The sequence below is a fragment of the Panicum virgatum genome, chromosome 9K, assembly GCF_016808335.1.
Source record: "Panicum virgatum strain AP13 chromosome 9K, P.virgatum_v5, whole genome shotgun sequence".
NCBI lineage: Eukaryota > Viridiplantae > Streptophyta > Magnoliopsida > Poales > Poaceae > Panicum > Panicum virgatum.
Genome location: NC_053144.1, coordinates 67,890,041 through 67,912,869, shown reverse-complemented (window position 1 = coordinate 67,912,869; position 22,829 = coordinate 67,890,041).

Below are 22,829 nucleotides of genomic sequence, written 5' to 3'. Positions count from 1 at the left end.
CATCCTCTTTGATTGTGTTGACTGGTGGAATTCAGTGTTTGCATGATGATGTTTGTCTTTATGACCTTGTCTGATTCGCTTCTTTGTAATGATTGTTGGTGTATTGTGGGTCTTCTACCTACATTGACATCAGTTACCTAGATGGGTTCCTCTTATGTACATCCCAACTCCTTGTTATCCTTCGTTGTTCTACCCAATCCATTGGATGCTATCAGAAGGAAAACTGTAGGCAACACCAACATCAACAAGCAGAAGCTATCATCACCACCACAGTCTAGGTAGAAGCATGTCAAAGAAAGGAAGACTCTACTTTGGCTTTGCCACCTTGGAGCTTCCAATTCTCCAATGTACCTTACTCCGATGACGACCTCAACAACCAAGAAAGAAGTTGACATCAACAGTAGAAACCTACAAATATCTACAGTTGTCGACACCTGAAACAAGCTCAAGCCAAGAATTCTCTATTTTCCTTTTTGTTAGCCTATGTCATTCGTCTCTCTACCTTGATTTATCTAAGTGCTTCAAAAAAAAACATTATTTGCCATATCCTAACTTCCTTGATGTTTATTCTTATTCATTCTTCATTTACCAAATCCTTGATGTTGTTTTTCTCTAATCCCTTTATCTTCGCCTATTATTCCATTCTTTTGATTGCTTTTGCATCTCCCATTTTCCTTCTCCACTTGTCCTCTCGTGACCGAGTACCCTACATCTATCGATTCCAAAATCCACCTCCCCCTTTATTTCAAGTATGGTCACTTTGGAAATCCCTTTGTCTTCTATTCTAAAGTGTTTTTCTTCTCTTCTCTGGTTACAAACGTTAGACTGCCCAAACTTGTGCCCCACACGAAGAATAAGAGTAATGGTCTACTACAAGAAGTTAAGCTGGAGCAACTGAAGAGCATATCAGACTCAAAGATGTTACAACCAAGAAGTGGAGGTTGTGCCAGCATTACAGACAAGCTAAGAAATGCCTACATCAAGAATGCTGAAGCTTTAGGATATGACCCATATGTAGGAGGTTTCCCTTTTCAGTTGTAAAACGATAAACCCGCCTTGTTTGAGTGTTTGTTTTGGTGTGCTTGTAATGCTAGTTGTTTTGTCCTTGTTTGTTAGATGCTTTGTCTCTCTTGTTGGTGTGTTGCAGGATTTGTGCCTGCAATGACATCATTCATCCCTGGCTTTTCTCATCAACACCATCATCTCTTTCCAATGCAAAAGTTAGCGCAGAAGACCTAAATCAGAATTCTCTCTTTTTCTTGATACCCATCTTGTCTTTTTGCTCTACAACTTGCCAGAGGCTCCTTGCCTTATCCCTCCTTTCTATCATATGACTTGGTGAATCTCTCATCAATGCCATCGGCTCAATCCAATCGAAAGCAAGTGAAGAGGATCGAAATCCAAACTCTCTCCTTTCTCGGCACCTGCTTTGATATCATGTTTGTCTCCTTGATGAAGTCCCTTTGCCCTATGTCTTCTTTTTGTCACCAGCCCTTTTTGCGAATCTCGGGATGAGATTCTGTTTAAGGGGGGTAGTTCTGTCACACCCTGAAATTTTTAAATTTCAGGATGTGATTAAAATTAAAAAAAATAAATAAACAATTTTCTCATAGTTTTTTTTAAAAAAATTTCCAACATTTATTTTTCTTTACAGGGAATTTAGTATAAAAAATATATGATTGTCTTTTAAATTAAATGAGGTTGTTTGGTTTGTTTTGCATTCATGTCGCAATGCATTATTTTATTGTTTGTGGTTCAATTTGAATTCAAATTCCTTGAGTTTGAAATTGAATTGAATTTGTTTGTTTGGTTTTGAGAAAAGAAAAAAAATTCCGTTTTCAGCCCAAGATCTCAGCCCGGCCCTTTTTCCTTTTTCTTTCCCGCGGCCCAACCTCCCTCCCCCGGCCCAGTCTCGCGCGCGCGCCGGCCCATCCGCGCCTTCCCCTCCTGTGTCGCCGACAGGCGGGACCCGCCCGTCGGGCCCGTCCTCTTCCCCGCGACGAGTGGACTCTCGCAGAGTCCGGTCGCCGTGCGCCCCTCGTCGCTCCTTCCTTCTTGGCCCGCACGCCAAGGCTCGGTCCCCGCCCCTATATAAGCACCGCACCCCCTCCCCGAATCCCCTCGAGTCGGTGCCGCCGCCTCCGCGCGAAACCCTAGCTGCGCCGTCGCCTTTGGAGCCGCCGAGCTCGGGCTCGACGCTGACCCGCCGCCCCGCCGCCTCTCCTCGACGAGTTCAACTCCCAGAAGCTCCGCGAGGTAGAGGGGACTCTCGCCGACCCATCCTTTCTCCCTACACCTCTCTCTCTCATCCGCGCGGCCTCGCCGGAATCAGTGCGCCGCCGCTCGCCGTCGTAAGCTCGCTGTGGCCGCCTATGCCCCGCGCGAACCCCGCAGACGGGTTCGTCGTCTCCCCAGCTAGCTCCCAGGCCATAACCCAAGCCTAACCTAGCTCCGGACCGCCGTTTGGGTGAAGTCCGGCGAGCTCACCGCCGCCCGCCGCCGCGAAAGTCGCCGCCGGTGTCACAGCGTCGCCGTCAACCCGCCCCATCGAACCCGAGCCGTCTAGATCAGATCCAATGGCCCCGATTAGATCTAGCTTGAGGTCAACAGATCCAATACCGGTCAACTCCCATCCGTTTTGCAGAAAGGCCCCTCGGTTTTATGAGAATAAACCCGCGATCCAGCGTAGTTGAAAAGTAATTAGGTTTTGGTCCAAATCTTTTCAGTAAAACCCCTGAGCTTTAGGAAAATCGGGCCCGCAGCCATATCTTTCACGTTTTAACTCCGTTTTCATCGATTCTCGCGCTCACGTGATCCTTGCAACGTGTGCAATAGCTTTATGACCTTATTATCCTCTGTGAGCACAGTTTTCTATGTCTTGCAAATCTTTTCCGTTAGCTCTTAACTCTATAGTTAATCGCGACTAGATCCCAGAAGCACCGTTTAGTCTATAGAATCGCCGTTTTAGTTCCGTTTTTCGCATTTCTTGCGCTCTCGTAACCGTAGCAACGAGCTCTATTCGTTAGTACGCTCTCTTAAAGCCTTTCTTTTGTTTTGGTGTATTGTTCTTAGATGTATCTTTTTGTTTGCTTTGTATGTTTGCTCGGTGTTTGCTTAGAGTAGAAAGATCGTTGTTTGAAGCTTGAAGAATCAAGAATCCCAAGTGAGCAAGAGCTGAAGAGCAGTGAAGAGCAGTAAGAGTAGCTTTTCGTTGGAGAAAGGCAAGTGACCCTAACCATCTTTCTATCTATGCTTTATTCACAAGATGATATGATTTAATTGGAACATGGAGAACCACACAAGAAAACCGTACAACCACAATACTATATGGCTCTGGTCTTGGCTAAGTAATTAGATGAACTATATGTTGTGTTGGGGTTGTTCCGCTTGGTGGTTATGAGTTTGTGTTGTGGAGCGGGTGAAGGAAGCTGCGTCTTCTGAGGGACCGCACGGCAGGGACCAACACATACATATAGAGATTCTTTGTAAAGGCCTCGTAGCGTCCCTATGCAATCACACCTCGGAAGTGTGGTATTGTGCCTGATCAGCACATATGCGCGTGGTTGGGTTCAAAGTTCTTCGGAACTTTTACGTGAATTGTGGTGAAAGTGTACAACCTCTGCAGAGTTAAAACTAACCGGTTAGCCGTGCTCACGGTCAGGAGCGGCTTGGACCCTCACATGATTAATAAACTTAAAGATGGATATAAATCATTTTCTGGTTATTTCTCGTGGCCTTGCTGAGTACCAACCATAAGTGTACTCACCCTTGCTTACTGCTGCTCAGAAAAAAAAGGTGTGAGAAGTATTTTGAAGATGATGCTGAGTTCTAGGCGTACGCAATCCCCAGTCGATTGCCTGTGAAGTATGAAGCCTTCGTTTCCAGGATAAGCTGTATAACTCTGATAGTCTTTTATTTGTTTTATTTCTCTTTTTCGTGATACTGTTGCTGATTATTCACTTATAATGTCTCTATATGTATGAAACTTGATCCTGGCATACATATAGCTATGCATTCGGTTTTGTCCTTAAAACCGGGTGTGACATCAGCCGATTTCCCAATGTCACCGCAAACCCTCAAACCGAGATCAGTGAGAATAGATATGGACAAGCTATCTCAACTCCGAAAACTCGGATAGCAACGTGGAAGCAAAAGCGTGAGAACCAACTCAAAACGAAACAGCTCAGGCACAGACCGGTCTGACCAGTATAGAAGACCGGTCTGACCGGTCAAGCAATTCAAAAACAGGCAGACCGGTCTGACCGGTCTCTCCAACCGGTCTGACTGGTGGCGTCCAGAAAACCCCGAAAATTTAGTTCCAAACCGTGAATCGAGAGCAAATCGCGTCCAAATCGGATGAAATTTGGAGGATAGCTTCGTTCCTACCCCAAGACTGTATCCCCAAGAAATCTCACCCTAAAGATATCCATAGCACGAAAATTTCGGGATGAGATCAAAGGGGGTGGGGTTTTCTCTAGTCTCGAAGAAATCGAATTTGGAAGGGCTAGTGATTCCAGAGGGTTCAAGAACAAAATAGAGGTATGGGAATCACGGCAACGAACTCGTGGACTCCTTGCAATCAAGTGCACCAAAAATGAAATCGAAATTTCATCAAACAAGGCACAAAACGAGGAGATGGATTGATTCAAACCGCCCAGAGGGCACGAGGAGGTTAGGGCCTCCTTTCCCAATCAAATCCACAAAAGTTCTCACACAAACAACATTCAAATTTACCCTAAAGAGATGAACAGAGGGAGAGGAACACAGAGGCGGCGGCCTGGGAGTAGAGACAATTCACGGACAAGTTCTAAAAGCCGCACTTGACCTAACACAAGTGAAGGGGTATTTATACCCGCGGGACCGGTCAGACCGGTATGCTGGACCGGTCAGACCGGTGCCAGGGACCGGTTGGCCTGCAGCACCCCCTGTACACGATCTCATCCGACGGCCGAGGTTCTTTCTTCGAAACAAAGTCTTCTCTGCGATGCCGCCGTCTTGATGAAGATCCAGTCCGCGGTTTTGGAGGGTCCGCGAAACCCGGGTAGGTGGCCGGTTTTGAGAAAATCGCCAAAACCTCACGCGCGGGAAGATTCCCGCCTCCACGCCGTGGCCCTAGACGCCGTTCCCGCCTCGGCCTTCTGACGGCCCTAGACGCCGCCCGACGCCCGTCACCTCCTCGCCCGCAGCGAGGCCCTAGACGCCGTCGACGCCCGTCGCCTCCGTCAGTCCCGAGACCGACGCCCGTGCCTCCACGACTTGGCATCTTCAACCGCCGTCCGCCTCCTTGGTTTTGTGGCGCAAACCAAGAAACCCGCCTTCCGTCGCCGCTTGCGCCCTCGATCCAGGAGTGGACGCCACAGCTGCCGCCCGGTCCGAGCTCCGGTCCCGGCTGCCCTTCACCGTTATCCACCGCACGATCCATCGGCCACAACACCTCCACGGCAGCTCCCCGTCGACACTCGACGTCCGTGTACCTGCAATCCAAAGACCAAGCGCACGATCACACCGCACGGTTGACAATTCACTCATCACAAGCAGGATAGAGTACTCAACATTCCTCACAAGCAAAGAGCGACAGCTTAGATTAATTTTTGTTTATGCCTTACTTTTGTGTATACGAATGTGTATATGTGGTATGGTGTACTTGTGCATGGGCATGCATGTCTAGAAGAAGCCAGGCCTGAAAAAGGCTCTTTTCATCCATCTCCAAATGTAAGAAGCCAAGTGTGTTGCCCCTCCGACTTTTTTTTTTCCCTCGCTCTACGTTGCTATAATAATCTTCTGAATGAATAGTGTGGAGATTGTTAACATCCGAACAACGCTGTAACCGATTAGAGTGTTTTTGCTTGGAAGAGCTACTGCAGAAGGGTAATATAGTTTTTTTTTTGGAAATGAGAAGTTTTATCGATTTCAAAATCATTATATCAAGGTGATACAAAAAAAAAACTTAATTACGTTAGGGATATCAATGTGTCATATGGATGCATGCAGGTCCAGCAAAACTTATCTTCATTATGGGTAGACAATACAGTAACTTAAGTCATAGAAAAGAGGATATGCTGCGTGCATGAATATCATACAACCAATAATGCAATTACCACATTTGCACGCTCAAAAGAAGATAATCTTCATCTCATGCTATGCATATTGTCTTGATGGATCTCTGGCATAAGCATGTTAATTAATTAATCTGGCCCTTCGCGATAGTTAAACACCGAACCTTGATTAGTAAATTCAGATAGATCCTCGCAAAAGTGCAGCTTTTGGTGCTCCCCTTTATTCCCAATGAGGAAGAGATTGGGAGCAAGAACCCAAGCATAAAACAAACTGAAGATCGATCTGTGAACAAGTCCGTCAAAAAAAAATCTTGAGACGATCACACCGTTTCATCACCAGGCTCCAGATGGCACTTGGCTGCAGCCGCACAGGAGTTTAAAATACGTAGATGGAGAATCATCAGGAGATATTGTCCAAGCTAATTGCGAAGTCCGGCTAAGTGGTGGCTTAGCTTGACAACGGCCACATGGCCTATGATCTCTCACCACATACAACTCGATTGGTCCCTGTCTGTGTTTGGTTCTGCATTAGTTTAAGCGGGTGCTGATGCCATTGCTAATTAACAATGTCATTGATGCTTGATTTTCTTAATGATATGTGTAGAAAATAATTAGTGCCTGTTGGGAATACTCCATGCACAACATATGCGAAAAGCTGCCCTTGGCACACGTATGCAATCCTAGTACTCTCGCAAAATGAAAGGGAATGTCGACAGATGGCAAGCAACCAGCTAAAGCAGCTATCAAAACTGGCATTATTACACTCTTAAATATAGATACTGTTGTGATATAATGTGTTATTTTGGTAGTACTATATTAAAACAAAAGTTGCAAATGGAATATTGACTATTGAGCAGCTCATGGATTAGCAATTCTTTTGTTTTCCAAAGCGATCTTTTTCTTTGTGCTAGAGCTTAAAACATGGTTAAGTAAAATGAAAGCTTGAATCTCTTGCATTCAGATCCTCTTTATATTTTTACACTGAAAATATATGGTGACTAAGCACCTTCAAATATTATCGATACCTAATAATGTTTTAGGGTTTGAAATCTAGCTACTTATTACTCAAATATAGCTAGAGTAATATATCACGAGCAACCAATATTTTAGGGTTTGACATTGAATAGCTGTTAACAACAGTAGCATAATCCTTGACATGAGTATATAGCTTGTTTGCATTATTGAGTAATGAAATCGTTGAATTTTGAAGCCGTTTATCTAGACTTGAAGATCTTCAGGGGACCCAAAAAAAAAATCTTTCTAGTTTGATGGTAGCTAGTAGTAGATATGTACCATTTTTATACACGAATCTAGTGTAGGTACTCTGATGGAATAAAAAGGCAGCATTTTCTGCCAAAATAACTTTTTCACTGTAGTGAAAGAAGAGCTTTCCTCCTAACCAAAAACTGGTGACATAAATGGCAGATGAGCAGAACCCATATTCGGCCCTTTCTCTGTCTCTACTACCATCCAAACTAGCTTTTGGACTCGAGAAAGCAGTTCCAAAAGAGTTCCACCTCTTTCACTTTAATGGAACTGGAGGCTCACAGGAACCGCAAGCTCCATCGAGGACTCCATCCCTCCCTACCTGCTGCTGTAATCAGAGAGGTGTGTGCTGACCCCACCACCATGCTCGTATATGCATAGATAACTCTCCCACTGCATTGTTGGACAGTTGCAGCGCCAGAACTTTCCTGATCCATCGATCCCACAGCAGCAAAAAATCTGGATCCACCATTGTTTAAATAGGCCCGAATGCTAATTGTGGCAACACGGCCTGGTAATCATGCATGCTTTGCTTTGGGTTGGTACAATCAGTTGTGCCTGAAATCTGAATAAACAAATGGCGATAGGCTGACGGAGGATGGAAGTATCTGGCTCAGCTAGGACGGCTCTGAGAAAGACCAAAGTCTGAAGACGTGTAATGCATGCAGCATTCATTTGAGCAAGGATTGGTGAGCCTTGAATTGTTTTCTGTGTTTGGGAAGTGTACCGTCCTCTCTTTGATTTCCAGAAGGGAACTTGGGGTAGGACTACTGAGCTTCTTGAAAGAAGCTGCCCGGACCGCCCATTGGAATTGGAAGGTGGTCATGAAAGATGAACCGAAATGCCGTGTTGGCCTCACTTCATCATGCCAAATATGAAACACTAGGTGTCTTATTCACTTAGGTCCGGTCGAAAACCATCTGCCACTGCTTATTATTTACTCGTGCTGTCGTGCAGTATATGTTAATTATTTGTTAACTTAGTCGATCGATTTGATTATTTTAGGTAAAAGGTTATCCAAGATTTATGATCAATATCAATGTGGATAACATCACAGAAAGGAAAAAGGGAAAAATATAAAAGTGCATGGATGCAGGTACGGCTTTGTAGGTCTGTAGTTTACAGGCTTCAGATCAAGATTTTGATGATTAATAGCAGCTTCGGCCTTCAGGCTGCAGTTTGTAAGGAGTCTACGGTTGGCAGATGGATTGGGTTGCCCTTTTTTCTTTTTTATATTTTTTAAAAATTAAAATTTCAAAAATATATGTCCGTTTTCAAATATTTCAAAAATATACCCCGGTCGCCCTCCCATAGGGCGACAGGCCCAATGTGTAATTTTTTTTTTCAAATTTGCAACGAAGTCCCTGGAGAAAAAAAAACAAGCCCTGTCGCCCGGCCCACGGGCGACCGCCGCTGGACCCGGCCCACAGTCGCGGCAGGGGGCCTGTCGCCCCCCCCCCCCCCCCCCCCCCCCCCCCCCCGCGGACGACAGGGGGGGCCTGTCGCCCTCCCCCCCTGCGGGCGACCGGGGTCTCCCCCCTTATAAAAGCCCCAGCCCTCCCCTCCTCATTTGAGCCCGAAAATTCCACCAAAAATCTAGAAAAAAAAAGATAGGAGTGAGGAGAAGGAAAGCGGCGAAGCCCTGCCGGATTCAGCACTTGTGATCTGCAGGTTAGTACATTTAGTTTAAATATTATTATATTTAAGTACTACGTATTTAAATATGAGTAATTTAATTTAATTAGTGCTATAGTAGATCCATTTAAGTAGGAGTTCAATGATACTTTAGTTTGTAGTTACGTAGTAGTAAATTAGTTTAGAAAATTAGTTCTACGCATTTATTATTACAATTGCAGTGCTATTAGAGACATGTTTATAAATTAATTATGATTTAGAATAGAATTTGACATATGCAGTATAGAATTCGAGAGTCATCACGTAGTTATGAATACTTATACGTTGTAGTTGAATTCCATACATAGTTTTTACGGATTATTGAATAAGGTAGTGAAGTAAAGAGTATAACTCGATAAGTATTATGTGATATACAGATATGTCGAGCAAAATGCAGTTTCAAGTATTTTATGGTGAATACAATGTTATGTATGGGCCAAATGGAGTAGATCTTTCTGCCTTTAAGCGCACATCTAGCGGCATAGATAAACCTCTGGAAAGGAGTTTTGGTTCCATATGTAAGTGGCTGCAGCGTGGGTTCCATGTTGATCCGTTGACACATGTGATCACTGTCCAGTCTCTTGTTAATTGGGAGGTAGAAAGTGAATTATGGGAATTAATGATGATACACAACACTGATGACTGGCGGAAGTACATGCAAGCAGCTCTAGAGCGTGGGTGGCCTCTGGCCATTCTTGTTCAAATCCGGGAGAAGACACAAAATGAAATCCAACATTGTGCAGATCAAGGAACTCCGAGTATTCGAAGAGAGACCAATTATGTTGAGCAAGATGAGTCAGAAGAGACAGAGAACCAAAACATGGGACCACAGGGCCTTGCTGATGAGGGAGAGAGGATACATAGCATTGTGGACGAGATGGAGGCAGAAGACCAAACCGTAATAGAGATGGAAGAATATGAGGACTCATCTGATGACGAGCAGTACTCATTGCCAAAAGAGTGGAAAGAGCATGGTTTTGGCAGTCATATCGCAGAAGATGTACAAAATCAGGAGTGGGAGTACAGAGGGAATGAGGTAGTGCAAGGTGCAACATATCCAAACATTGAAGCCGTAAAAGATGCTGTGAGACTATGGACAATCTCATTGAAACGAGAATTCAGAGTCGTGAAGTCTGGCAGTAAAGAATATGAGGTGAAGTGTGTGAATGCTGGATGTCCATGGCGAGTACATGCATTCAAGGGAAAATGGAAGTCAAACTGGAAATGTTCCATTGTCACAGAGCACACTTGTTTGCTGTCAGAAGTTCTTCCCTCGCATCGCAATATATCATGCGACTTTGTTGCAAAGCAAATGTATGGGTTTATTATGGACAACCTAAATTATGAGCCAAAAATGATTATTCGACACATTGAGCAGACTTACCAGTACACCATCAGTTATTTGAAGGCATGGCGGGCTAAACAAAGGGTGTTCGAGATGCGGTTCGGCACATACGAGGCATCATATGATAACCTACCTCGTATGTTATCCCAGGTTGCTGCTAGAAATCCTGGAAGCTTTTATGACACATACCTTTTACCAGCCGTGACTAGGGGACAAAGAATTATGCAACGAGCCTTCTTTTGCATAGGTGCTTCTGTTAGAGCATTTCAGTTTTGTCTTCCGGTGATATGCATTGATGGCACATTTTTGACTGGAAGGTATAAAGGTCAGATACTCACCGCAATCGGTGTAGATTGCAACAACCAAATTGTTCCGCTCGCATTTGCATTTGTTGAGAATGAGAACATAGACAGTTGGTATTGGTTCCTTGAACGAGTGAAGAATCATGTTGTTGCTCCACGTCCAGATGTGTGCCTTATTAGTGATAGGCATGCAGGTATCCTGCAATCAATACTGAAATTGCAACGTGGAACTGCGACAACGCCTCCATTATGGCCTGATGTCCAAAACAGGTGGTGCATTAGGCATATGGGTGCAAACTTCTATGAACACTTCAAGAACAAGGATCTTAAGAACCTGTTTAAGAGGTTGTGCACCCAAAATCAACAGAGAAAATTCAATGCATTATGGCAGATGCTTGATCAGTTGACTGCAGAGCTAGTGAAGGTAAGGGCATCAGGAGCAGGCACGAGTCAGGCTGCAGAGGCTAGGGATTCAATTGAGAAGCCATTTTCACACTGGATTCGAGGTGCACCTAAGGAGAAATGGTCATTCCTTTATGATACCAACGGAATACGGTATGGTATTCAGACAACGAACCATGCAGAGTGTTTCAATATGGTTATGCGTTCTTGTCGTGCCTTTCCACTTGTGGGAATTGTTGAGTTCATCATGTATGGGTGCATGAAGTATTTCAGAGAGCGTTACACGGCTGCAAGCATAAACATCAGCAACCCCCAAATTCAGTTTTGCAAAAGAGTGACACAATATATGCAAGAGAAGATTGAAAAGGCAAAACTGCACCGCGCCATATCCACAGATACAATGGAGCATAGATTTGAGGTTCTATGTAAGGATAGAAGTGGTCGTGGTATCCGTAGAGATAGAGTGGTACAGGAGAGTTTGATTACAGTTGATGGCAAAGCATTCTGCTCCTGCATGAAGCCTAAGTTATTGCATATGCCATGCTCCCATCTCATTGCGGCATGTGCAGAGTCTGCGTTACAGCCAGGACTATTTGTTTCACCGTACTTCAGCAAGGAAGCAGCTGTATCCACATGGGGACATGAGGTATACGGGATTGGAATTGTGGGGCCTTTCACTCAGGATAATGAGAATAAGATGTTTATTCCTGATCCAGCCACTAAGAAAGGCAAAGGGCGCCGTCAGACACGTCGTATTCGGAATGGTATGGACGAGTCGGAAGCAAGCAAGGCACAAAAACGTTGCAGCCAATGTGGATCATTGAGTCACAACTACAAGAAGTGTCCTCAGAATGCACTTCACGATGCTGCTGACGTCGGTCCTTCCGGAAATCCCAGAGATGGAGCACCTCCTACGTTCAGACGAGCATCGGCGAGAATTGCTCGTGGAAGGCATTCGGTGTCATGATCCACAATTGTATTTCATTATTTGTAATATGTAGTAATGAAATATGGCAGGTATGTAATGAAGTATTATTGTATTTATGTGTCTAGTTTGTATGAAATATATATTTACCTATGTGTTCTCATATATTTTTGAATGCAGGTATGGAGATGGACTCCTTGCTAGACCCAGTGATCGACTCGAGCCACAGGTCTTACTTTGCAGCTGTTGAGCACCGAGCCCTAGAGGTGCTACGTCCTCGTCCACCTGGCGAGGCGATCTCTATACACCACGATTGGTGTGACCGGTATGTAATGAAATATTATTGTTTATGACTTATGTATTCGCCGGTATTCCTTTGTTTCGACATTTTTTGTTTTTTTGCAGGTTACGTGAGGCCGGCCTACTGACTCTGAGCCGTCTTGTCGAGGTTGGGCCTATTCAGCTCGACCGATCCCTCCTGACGGCGCTCGTTGACAGATGGAGGCCGGAGACATACACGTTCCACCTCCCGTGTGGGGAGATGACTCCTACGCTGCAGGACGTGGCCTACCTCCTCGGCCTCCCTATCGTCGGGGAGGCTGTAGGTCCACGTGTGGTGGCGGCCTCATGGAAAGATGAGCTGGAGGCCCGTTTTGCCCTGGTTGACCGCGTGGATGAAGCAGGTCCGATCAACCCGCACCCGCGAGCAGCAGGTCCTTCGAAGATCTGGTTCCTACAGTTTACAGTACGTATTCATTCCAAATATAAATTTAATTGTTACAATTCACATGTTCCATTGATAGTTGAAACTATTTATCTTAATTGTTTATGCAGCCTGCCCTTTTGGCTGCGGATGCCGACGAGTACAGTGTGACCAGATTGCTGGAGGCGTACCTACTTTGGTTGTTTGGTTATATCATGTTCAACAACACTCATGGCAACTCGGTCGATAGGATTCTTCTTCCGTATGCACGGGAGATTGCGGATGGGGACGAGGACGTACCGCCCTACAGCTGGGGTGAGGCGGTACTTGCAGCCACTTACCGTGGACTCTGTGACGGCTGCATGAAGACACATGGGAACGCTATCCTGTCAGGGTGCCCACTACTGCTACAGCTTTGGTCGTACGAGAGGCTAGCCGTTGGTCGGCCCTTTGTCAGCCACGAGCCTTACCACGGAGGCATGTACGGCGACGAGGAGGACGAGAGGCCCACTATGGGAACTATCTGGATCTGGCATCAGGTACGTTCGTATCAAATCTAATTTTGTTATTCATTGTTACATGATGTATTAGCGCAATTTTAATTTTACTTATTCGGAATGCAGAGGTCCTGGGCACATGCGCGGGTTAGACGCGCATATCCTGAGTTTGTTTCGGAGCTCGACATGCTGACGCCCGAGGACGTTATCTAGGAGCCTTACAGCCCAGAGGCTGTGGCTAGACGTGCACCAGCAGGCCTGTCTTCGCACTGCTCCGTGAATGTGAGCCTGTGGCTTACTTCCGCCGTCCTGGTTTATGACATCGCGGTTGAGGCATATTGCCCCTGGAGAGTCAGGAGACAGTTTGGGCAGCGCCAGGAGTTTCCGGTGCCCACCGCGTTGGAGCGTGTCAGTCGCCAGGACCACAGGTAATTATGAATTAACTTGGCTCATACATTCGTGTCGAATCTAACGATTCTTCGTAATCCACTTTGTAGGTTGTCAAGGAGTGGCTTGCCGTGCTCTGATGATTGGCTCACCAAGATCCAGCCGTGGGTGGACTAATGGGAACAGGCAGACGAGCTCTTGGTCCAACCAACAGGACCACACACAGACAGTTCCTTTAGGGCTTACCTCACCTGGTACTTACCCCGGACTCGGGCTCGTCTGGTTTTTGTTGACACTCACCCGCAGCCACACCAGGCGAGGCCTCAGGATGGTTATGGCCGGCACCACGTGGAGGCACTAGCTGGCGCGGTGAGTCTCTTGATCATATTTGCATATATATATAATCATATTCATAAGATAATTCATGTGTTTGTAACTTTACTGAATTGATGCAGTTTCGCCTTTGCAACATGATGGAGACGGACTGCTCGACTTACCTGACGAGGGTACGTGCCGGATCCCCAATGACCCAGTTTGAGCAGATAGAGGCATGGTCGAGGCAGCGTGATCAGTTGCATCAGGTAACGCACAACTTCGGAAGCCGTGTGCAGTACGAAGACAGCCACGGGTCGTCTCAGGCGTCGTCGTCGTTCCCGTGTCCGTCGACCATACACGGGACGACGTCGCAGTTCTTCCCAAGTGCAGGTAACGTACATATCTCTTTAAAATTACATCAAGTGTTCCTACATATTTACTAATATCACATACAGGATACGATCCAGCTACTGCGTTCGGCCACAGATACCGGCGTACACAGGTTAATTTATGTTTCGTATTTCGGTTTCTACATGTCATTACGAAATATACGAGCGTACGCTAACATCCACATTTTTTGCGTAGGATTCTACCCCGATGCGGGCGCCGGACCTTCTTCTTCCTCCTTTCGACCAGATAACGAGACATTCACCTTAGACGACTTCGACAGCTTGAGTCCAGAAGAGCCTGCCGCGCAAGGTGACCCCGATGTCTTGGGGTATTCACAGTTAGGAGGAGCACCACTTGGGATCTCTCAGCAGCAGACACCGCAGCCCCTTGCGCGTCCTGAGCGACAGGTGAGGTCTCCGGATGTTCTCACCTACTCCGAGGGACATGTCCGTGCCCAGCAGAGGGCTAAGAGGGTCCGACGCCCTAGGGGTGGTTAGATGTATATGATGTTTATTTGTAATGAGATAGCTGTGGACCGCTTATTTGTATCCGATTTTTATGATTGTGGTAGGTTACTTGTCATTTGTTTTTATAGATATTATTTATGTGAACTTATTATGTTTGTGGGTTCCATAATGCTCGTGAAATAAGGGAAGTTCTTGCGATTTTTTTCCGTGATTTAATGAAGGACAAGTTACGTGCGGTAGGAGTTAGCGGCCGAGATCTTGCCGACGATGATGACGAATACACGCTCGAATAGTTCAAAATAGGTCCCTGCAAAAATAAAAGTCCGAGAAAAAAAAAGGGGGGCCTGTCGCCCCCCCCCCCAACGGGCGACAGGGCCCTATCGCCCGAGTTGTGGGCGACAGGCCCCTGTCGCCCGTTGGGGGGGGCGACAGGTCCCCCCTTTTTTTTTCTCCAGGGACTTCGTTGCAAATTTGAAAAAAAAAATTACACATTGGGTCTGTCGCCCTATGGGAGGGCGACCGGGGTATATTTTTGAAATATTTGAAAACGGACATATATTTTTGAAATTTTAATTTTTAAAAAATATAAAAATGAAAAAAGTTCGATTGGGTTATAGGAAATTATTTGGGCTGCGCCCAGCCCAGCATTCATTATCCGGTAAAGGCCCAACACTTTATCAGCGCCAACCCAGTAAAGGCCTGCTTCTGTTTTCCAGGCCTGAAGAGAATCTGTGGCCCATACATGCATATTCCCTCTGCTGAGTTATTATTGCCCTGGGTTCTCACTTCTCACTCTCAGGTTCAGACGTTGAGCAGTCCACTGATCAGACTCAGCTGGGAAGTGGGGACCAGGCAGACAATGAAACAGACAACTGGAACCACACATGGGACGTGAGCGTGACGCTCGCCGTGGCAGCTCGGCCGCAGCTTGGCCGTTGCCGAGCATCCTCGTACAAGTGACAAAACTGGCTAGGCCTGGTAGGGACTAGGGAGTCGTTACCATTACTAAGAAGGGGGGCCTGCAGACAGAAGCCGCCGCCGGGCACAGAATGCCACGCTTTCCCGGAACACGGGCGTCCACCGTTTCCCCCCGTTGCCTGGGCATCTCCAGGCAAAGGCCCCCTTTGTATCTTTCCCTTGTCTGAATGAGCTCTGAAGAATCCGCCAAATTAAACGCCCTAGCTCTTCCTGTGGTGCTGAAGAGTACCCCCGCTGGGCCACCCGCTTTTTTTTTTGGGTGGGGGATTTGGGGAGAATCAGGAATGCAATGATGATGCTTCAGAAAGGGGGAAACGCAGAAGCTCCATCCACATGGTGGTGCTTGCAGATGGAGCCGCCGATCAGCTTGTTCAGTATCATGGCATCTTCTTCATTTTGTTCTCTTCTAGAAGTAATAGATCAGGATGAGCACGGAGAGAATAAGGCCAGCTACTCTGCATTCCAGAGCTCGCATGCATCCGGATTCCAGATGCTGCGTGTGTATCTGCTGTACTTCCACTGAACCTGATTTTCGCTGCGAGGCTGGACACCTGGTGATCACGATGATCCGTTTCAGGCTTTTAGCACCGGCATTAGAGCAAGTCTTATAATTTCGCCCGCTAGTTGGCGAGAGCGACGTCCAGCTCAGCGTGCTGTTTTTTTTTTATTCACCACCACTTGCATCATTTAATACTACTGTGCTTTTCACATGGTCGGCAGCCAATCGGAGTGTAAGATTTGTGTTGGTGGACCCCAAAACATCATAGACGTCCGCCTTTCGTCGGCGGTTTGCCGGGCGCCAGCTTTCATCTCTCTCTTCCTTCCTCTCTCTTCCAGCTCGGACGTCGCCAGCTCCTCGTCGACCATAATGCATGCTCTTAGATGCTTCAGTTCGGTTCAGTTGAATGAAGTGCACACCAATTACCTCATGATCGCGCCACATGGGCGCCATTATGTTCAGATAAGCAAATAAACGCCCTCCATTCCTGACGGACATCTTCGTACATGCATGTAAGCGTACCTGTGTGTGTCTACATATATATATATATATATATATATATATATATATATATATATATATATATATATATATATATATATATATATATATATATATATATATAATAATGCTCTCTGACGAAGACCATCATCTCCTGTGCCTTTTGGCCGCAGGTAGCCGGAGAATCTAGAATGGCACGGCGTGCGCCTCCCATGCCGGAATCGACGGACTCCTGCTGGCAGCCTGCGCTGCGCGGTCGATCCTCCAGATGCAACAAAAAACAACGCGGACGACACGGGTCCAACAACTTGCAAACAGACACATGCGTGCATGCTTCAACGGACCGAATCAAGACATCGGCCTCCTCTCTTTTTTTTAAAAAAAAATAATTAAATAAAAACTATAAGTAAAAGACGGGCCAGATGAAAGCAGCGGCATTGTATTCATATAGTGAAATCGATTCGAAACAGCTGATGCAAACTGAAGGACATGACAACGATTTGAAAGGTTTCGCTAGAAAAATGTTACGTTTGGAGTCTCGTTTTTGGCTGGTAGCCGGGCGTCACGATGGGTACGTGGGGCGTTGAAACTTGAAACCGGACAACGCTGGCGTCCAAAGCTGGTGACGCTCTTTTGGCATACGGTCAGGATCAAAGCCGAACTTGCACACGAACTCTCTTGCTCGAGAGGAAGTCCATCTAGAGGTCCTAGGATGGAGATGGCGGAGGAAAATTCTATTAGTCGCTCCGTTTTTTGTACGTCATATTATATTCGTCCTGAATTAAATTTATAAAAAATGATAATAATATCTACGATACCAAATTTATTCATTGGATCTATTATGAAATATATTACTAGATACAATAAAATAACTTATTTTTGGGACAAATTTTGAATCTAGAATGACTTATTTTTGGGACGGAGGGAGTATTTGATAATATAGATATTGTTATATTTTTCTATAAATTTTGTTAAAGGCAGACAAATCTAATGCGATATGTAAAAAAAGCGGAGGGAGTACCTTTGAGATGTGCTGATTCATACCTCTTCGCCATAAAAATGAACTTCCTTGGTTATTCATTTCTCTTATATCTTATAATAATTGTTTCAAGAACAATGCCATATTATAGCTGACTACATGCTAGTAAAAAATTGTAAAATATGGATTTTTCAAATTCTAAATTTCTAATACAACATATTATGTACGTATTAGACGATCATGAACGATTTGATGTTGCTGACTGCACATTGCAAATAAAACAGTGGCCCTGACTGCTGACCGGTCGGATCGGATAGCGTATAGGATTTGGTTTAGCTCAGCCAAAAACAGAGCGAGTGCTGGGTTCCACTTCCATTGCGTATTTCCGGTAGCACATGTCACGTGACTGACGAAATATTAGCGTATTCTAGTTACGGGACCATCAGGAAGGGAGCGACTGATTTGATCCCCGTCAGTCCGGTCGCTCTTTAACCACGTGTCCACGTCAGACACACGTCGGACGACCGAGCGGGCGGTGGCGACCCTGCTTGTCTGGTTCGTGCAGTGCAGCGCCGCCCTTTGGCCCGTTCCCTGGCGACGCCGTCCGCGTGGGCCGCGCCCGAGACCACGATCGGCCGGGGCAGGCACGGCCACCCACCGCTGCTCCGCGTAGCTAGCTAGGGCCCAGGCGGCCGGGCTCGGGAGCCAGGCGGGAGCGCTGCTGGTACACGCTCGCCACCATGCAGCCGCACACGTGTGAGTCCAGAGAGACCCGCTGGCTCGGCTCGTGGTGCACCCAGGAGGCACGGTTCCGTTACGGGTCTTGTGACCTTGTCCCGTGCTGCAGCTCGCACGAGCTAGGTGATGTTGCCCATCCTTCCAAGTAGCACTAGCACTAGCACTAGCACTAGCACTAGCACTAGCAGTACGCCAGTCCCCCACCGTGGATTTGAGTAAGGGAGAGCAAAATCTAGAAGAAAAAATATTCTCCTATCGAGAACTAAACGTCTTATTCAAATAACATCTTCATAGATTGCTCATCCAGGCTTGCCCTGAGAGGGATAATTGGATTAATTGAAGTGAGTATTAATAATGTTAACAATTAATTTTATGATGTCCCATTTATCATCATCATATAGGAGTAGTACTTGTAATGCTAGGAGTAGAAGAATGCAAAGTCATTTTCTGGGCAAGGGTAGTAGCTGTCGGCTTCTTTTGAAAGCAGGCCAGGTCGACACACTACGCGAGGGCGGACCGGAGCTTCCTCTTCCGGCTCCGTTCGTGCCAGGCAGTCATCAGTAAGCTGGCCCGTAGCTAGAGAAAACGCAGCACGAGCGTCCTCGCCGCCTCACCCGTGTCGGTGCTCTTCCGTCCACGCCGCCACCGCCACCGCCACCGCCACCGCCATCCGCGACGGGACAACGCATTGCCTTTGCGAATAAGTAACTGGCCGGTAATTAAAGGCGCCACCAGCTAGCTTAGCTTTTGACGTGTCATGCACTCTTTATATCCCTCGACCTTTATTTCTGTGTCGTCCCAGGGTCTTAATAATCAAGTTGCATTGTGCCAGTCTCAGTGAGAGTTTTATGGGCACATATACCTAGATTGAAAACTAGATAACCGTGTCAGATGAGTTTTATAGTGATGAAACTCTCCTCACATCTCATGAAACTCTAACTTTCTCTCTTCTTGTCACGTCAGTAAAATTGATGATATTTAATGTCATGAAATTCTCCATGAAATTTTCACTTGAGACCGGACTTCGGCCTAAAACAATGAAGAAAAAGGGTATCATTCTCGATCATCTGGAACACCACCGGTCAGCTGCTGCGTGCATGACAGTGAGCACTCCGCACTCGCATCGTCGCGTGACGTCCAGTAAATGCAAAAGCAGTCCGTCTGATGATACTTACTTGTATGGAACGCCGGCTTTTCTGGAGCTCCGTCCGTCCGTAAGTTCCTGCATGTTGCGGCTGCGCATGAGGCCACGATCGACATCGACACGCACTTGTTTGTTTCCACTTTCCAGCATGGTGTGGTGTACTACATGACACACACGGCATATATAGCCTCTAGAGAAGACATTTATTTTCATCGACCCCTAACTACCACATGCCACCCATCACCCATGCACGATTAGGGGTGGTAATAGACCGTGATTCTAGTGGCCTCTTCACACTCCAACAATGTCGTTAATTTTTTTAGCTCAAAATTTTATAAGATTAGAGTTTAATTTTTTTAGAGTCCGACCTTTAGATTTTTTAGGCCAAAATCTAGAGTCCTTTACCACCCCTATGCAGTGAATTTGGGTGCACCGCCGGTGGATCAGCGGCACAGAGCGGTGCGCGCGCGCGGCTGGATTGGTCCGAGTGGGCGGCCGGGATCGGAGACTCGGAGTGGCGACGAACCGGTCGATCAAGCGGCCGATCGACGACGCTGCCAGCGGCAGTGGCAGCCGCCGCGGCGGCGGTTGCATTGGACGCCACACTCCCACGCGTCGACTCGACTCGCTCGACGGTGCGTCCTGTGCTGGTGGCCGCACTCGGAGTCTTGATGAGGGGCCGGCACGGAGTTCTGGCGAGTGCTCCCGGCCGGCCCATTCGTCGTCAGGAGGTGCCCGGCTCGCTGTCGCTCGCCTAATGCATTGATGCCGACACATCTTCGTGTGCTTGCCTTGTCGTGACGCTACCACCAACTAATCTACATGCTCAGCTAGCAATCTACATGCTCAACTAGCCTCCATGCACCACTGTACTCGAGAGATGGTACAACCGCAAAATCTGTGCTCACGGCTCTTGCACTCCCTGTACCGCTGCAGGTCCTTATCCGTTTGTTATGTGTGATTTTTTTTGTTTCTTTTCAAGAGTTATTGATGCATTAGGCTTGCTAGATGCGGAACTTGATTGAACTAATCATGGCTTTGCCAAATGGCCCCCTTTGGTTTAACGTCACGCTCCGCCACTGCTCCAGTTCTTTCTTGTTACGGCAGTGGACGAGGTGATCGCTCGCGCGGGTTACGTAACCGACCACTTCGGGGAGATTAAAAGCGATAACCTTATCTCAGCAGCTGCCACGGACACGGAATAACTAAACCTTAGGCTATCTCCAACAATGGAATGCATATTTGAGTATCCATTTGTACGAATGCCTTCTCTGTGTCCGTGGATTGCGGCATGCAAATATTATGCACTCCAACAGAAGACGCAAACGGAGAGACAAACGAGGGAGACGGTTGGTTGGCGGGCTTTTACCAGGGGCAAGTGTATTTTCCCGAGCTCGGACGCATTTACCGCGGCGCGGTCGTTGCTCTGGAGGCCGATGCGTCGAGGAGAGAGGGTACTCATTTTTGCGTCATCTCTCTCTCCTCCAACGCAAAATGGATCCCTCATATGCATCCTCTGTTGGAGGCTGATGCATACTGCTACAGTACGTTTCGAGAGGCATTTTTGCCTTTGCGTTCCCGTATGCGTCCGCTGTTGGAGATAGCCTATTAAAAGCGCTAGTTCCGTGGTGTGATAAATGCTGCGTTGTTGATCGATCGATGGATCTATCCGCCCCCAGGCGACGCCCGGCGCGGGCGGCGGTGCCCGCTCCGTCACACCCCAACACTACTGTAAATGCAACGAATAAGCGCTCTTAGGGCTCGGCCACTGCGTCGACGATGTCGTGCATCCTCGCCGGCAGCGGCAGCAGCAGGCCTCACGTACCACTTGTCCCCCTCTCGCAGTTTCGCTTTAGAGCAAGTATTATGGGTCACGGGGCGTCGGCTGAGTCTGAGCTGGATGAGAAATAAAACAAGAGAGAAGGAATCAGGCGTTTCGCGAGACGCCGGCGGAAGCGGGCGGATGCAGAAGCGGGAGGCTCCCATTCGCCGTTGCGCTGCGCCGCTGGCTGCCCATTGGCCACTGCGCTGCACCGCACGTGGCAGCTGCTACAGGAGCATTAAATAGACGCCAAGCTGGCTTGCTTTTCGCCCAGGTGCCGGCGCAACCATAGCTCTTGCTCTTAGCAAACACGACATAGGAGGATGGGATTTTTAAAGACGGAAAAGGTCGATGAAAATCCCCCTAACATTACATGCTTTAATTACCCGCAAAAAAGTACTAAACCTCCGTTCACGAATGCTTGTCAACTTTGACTTTTTCTATTGTTACTTTGACCGCTAATTATTTTAAAAGTATTCAGTTAACGAGAACACTTAGAGTATCATTGTATTTTATGTCAAGAATACTTTAAGTATGACATATGTTTAAAATGGTATAACAATGAATTTTAAAAAAAATTGAAGGTCAAACTTTGAATAGTAAAATCAAAGTTGTCAATTATTTGTGAATAGAGATTAGTACATGCTTTAATCCTCTTTGCACGGTCAAAGCGGCCAGGGTGCTGTTCGTCCAACGTAAGAAAAACTGTGTCGGATCCACGTCGGAGATCACACATGCTGCCCATACCGTGCCCCACTGCTACGACAAGGCTGGCGGGCTCACGGCTGGTCGCCATCATCAGAGCGGGCACCCCTGCTGCCCTAAGTTTTAGAGGTGTTTAGTCGGTGAAAAAGTTTACGTTTGGTTATTATAGTATATTTTGTTATTATTTGATAATTAATATATAATTATAGATTAATTAGCACAACTAGATTCAGCTAGTAGGAATCAGTTAGACTATATAATTAGTTATTTTTTCAACTGTATTTAATACTTCATGTATGTGTCCGAAAATTCGATGTGACGGATAGTGCGTAAATATTGTTGGAACTAAACGCAGCCTTAATTGAGAGAACCCGGGCGCAGATCGAGATCTGTGCCGCATTAATTGAGCCCGCCCGGGAATGGCAATGCCACGGAACCTTTTCGTGGTGCGAGAATACGCGCCAGCTCAAGACATTCCCCGCGCTCACATGCGCCGCCGCCGACCCCTGCCGGCGCGGTGCCCGCCGGCGCGTGCGCGTCCGCGGCCGGGTCCCCTCCCCTCCCCCCTCGTGTCACCGCCGCCGCCGCGCTGCCGCTGCGTGCGCCCACCTGGGCACATCTACGCTCGCAGCTGGTGCACATGCATGTGCCACGTACTGGTATTCCGCTCGCACTCTGCTGCTACGGCCTGCCGCTCCTGCGCCGCCGGCGTTTGTTGTGTCCGCATCACCATC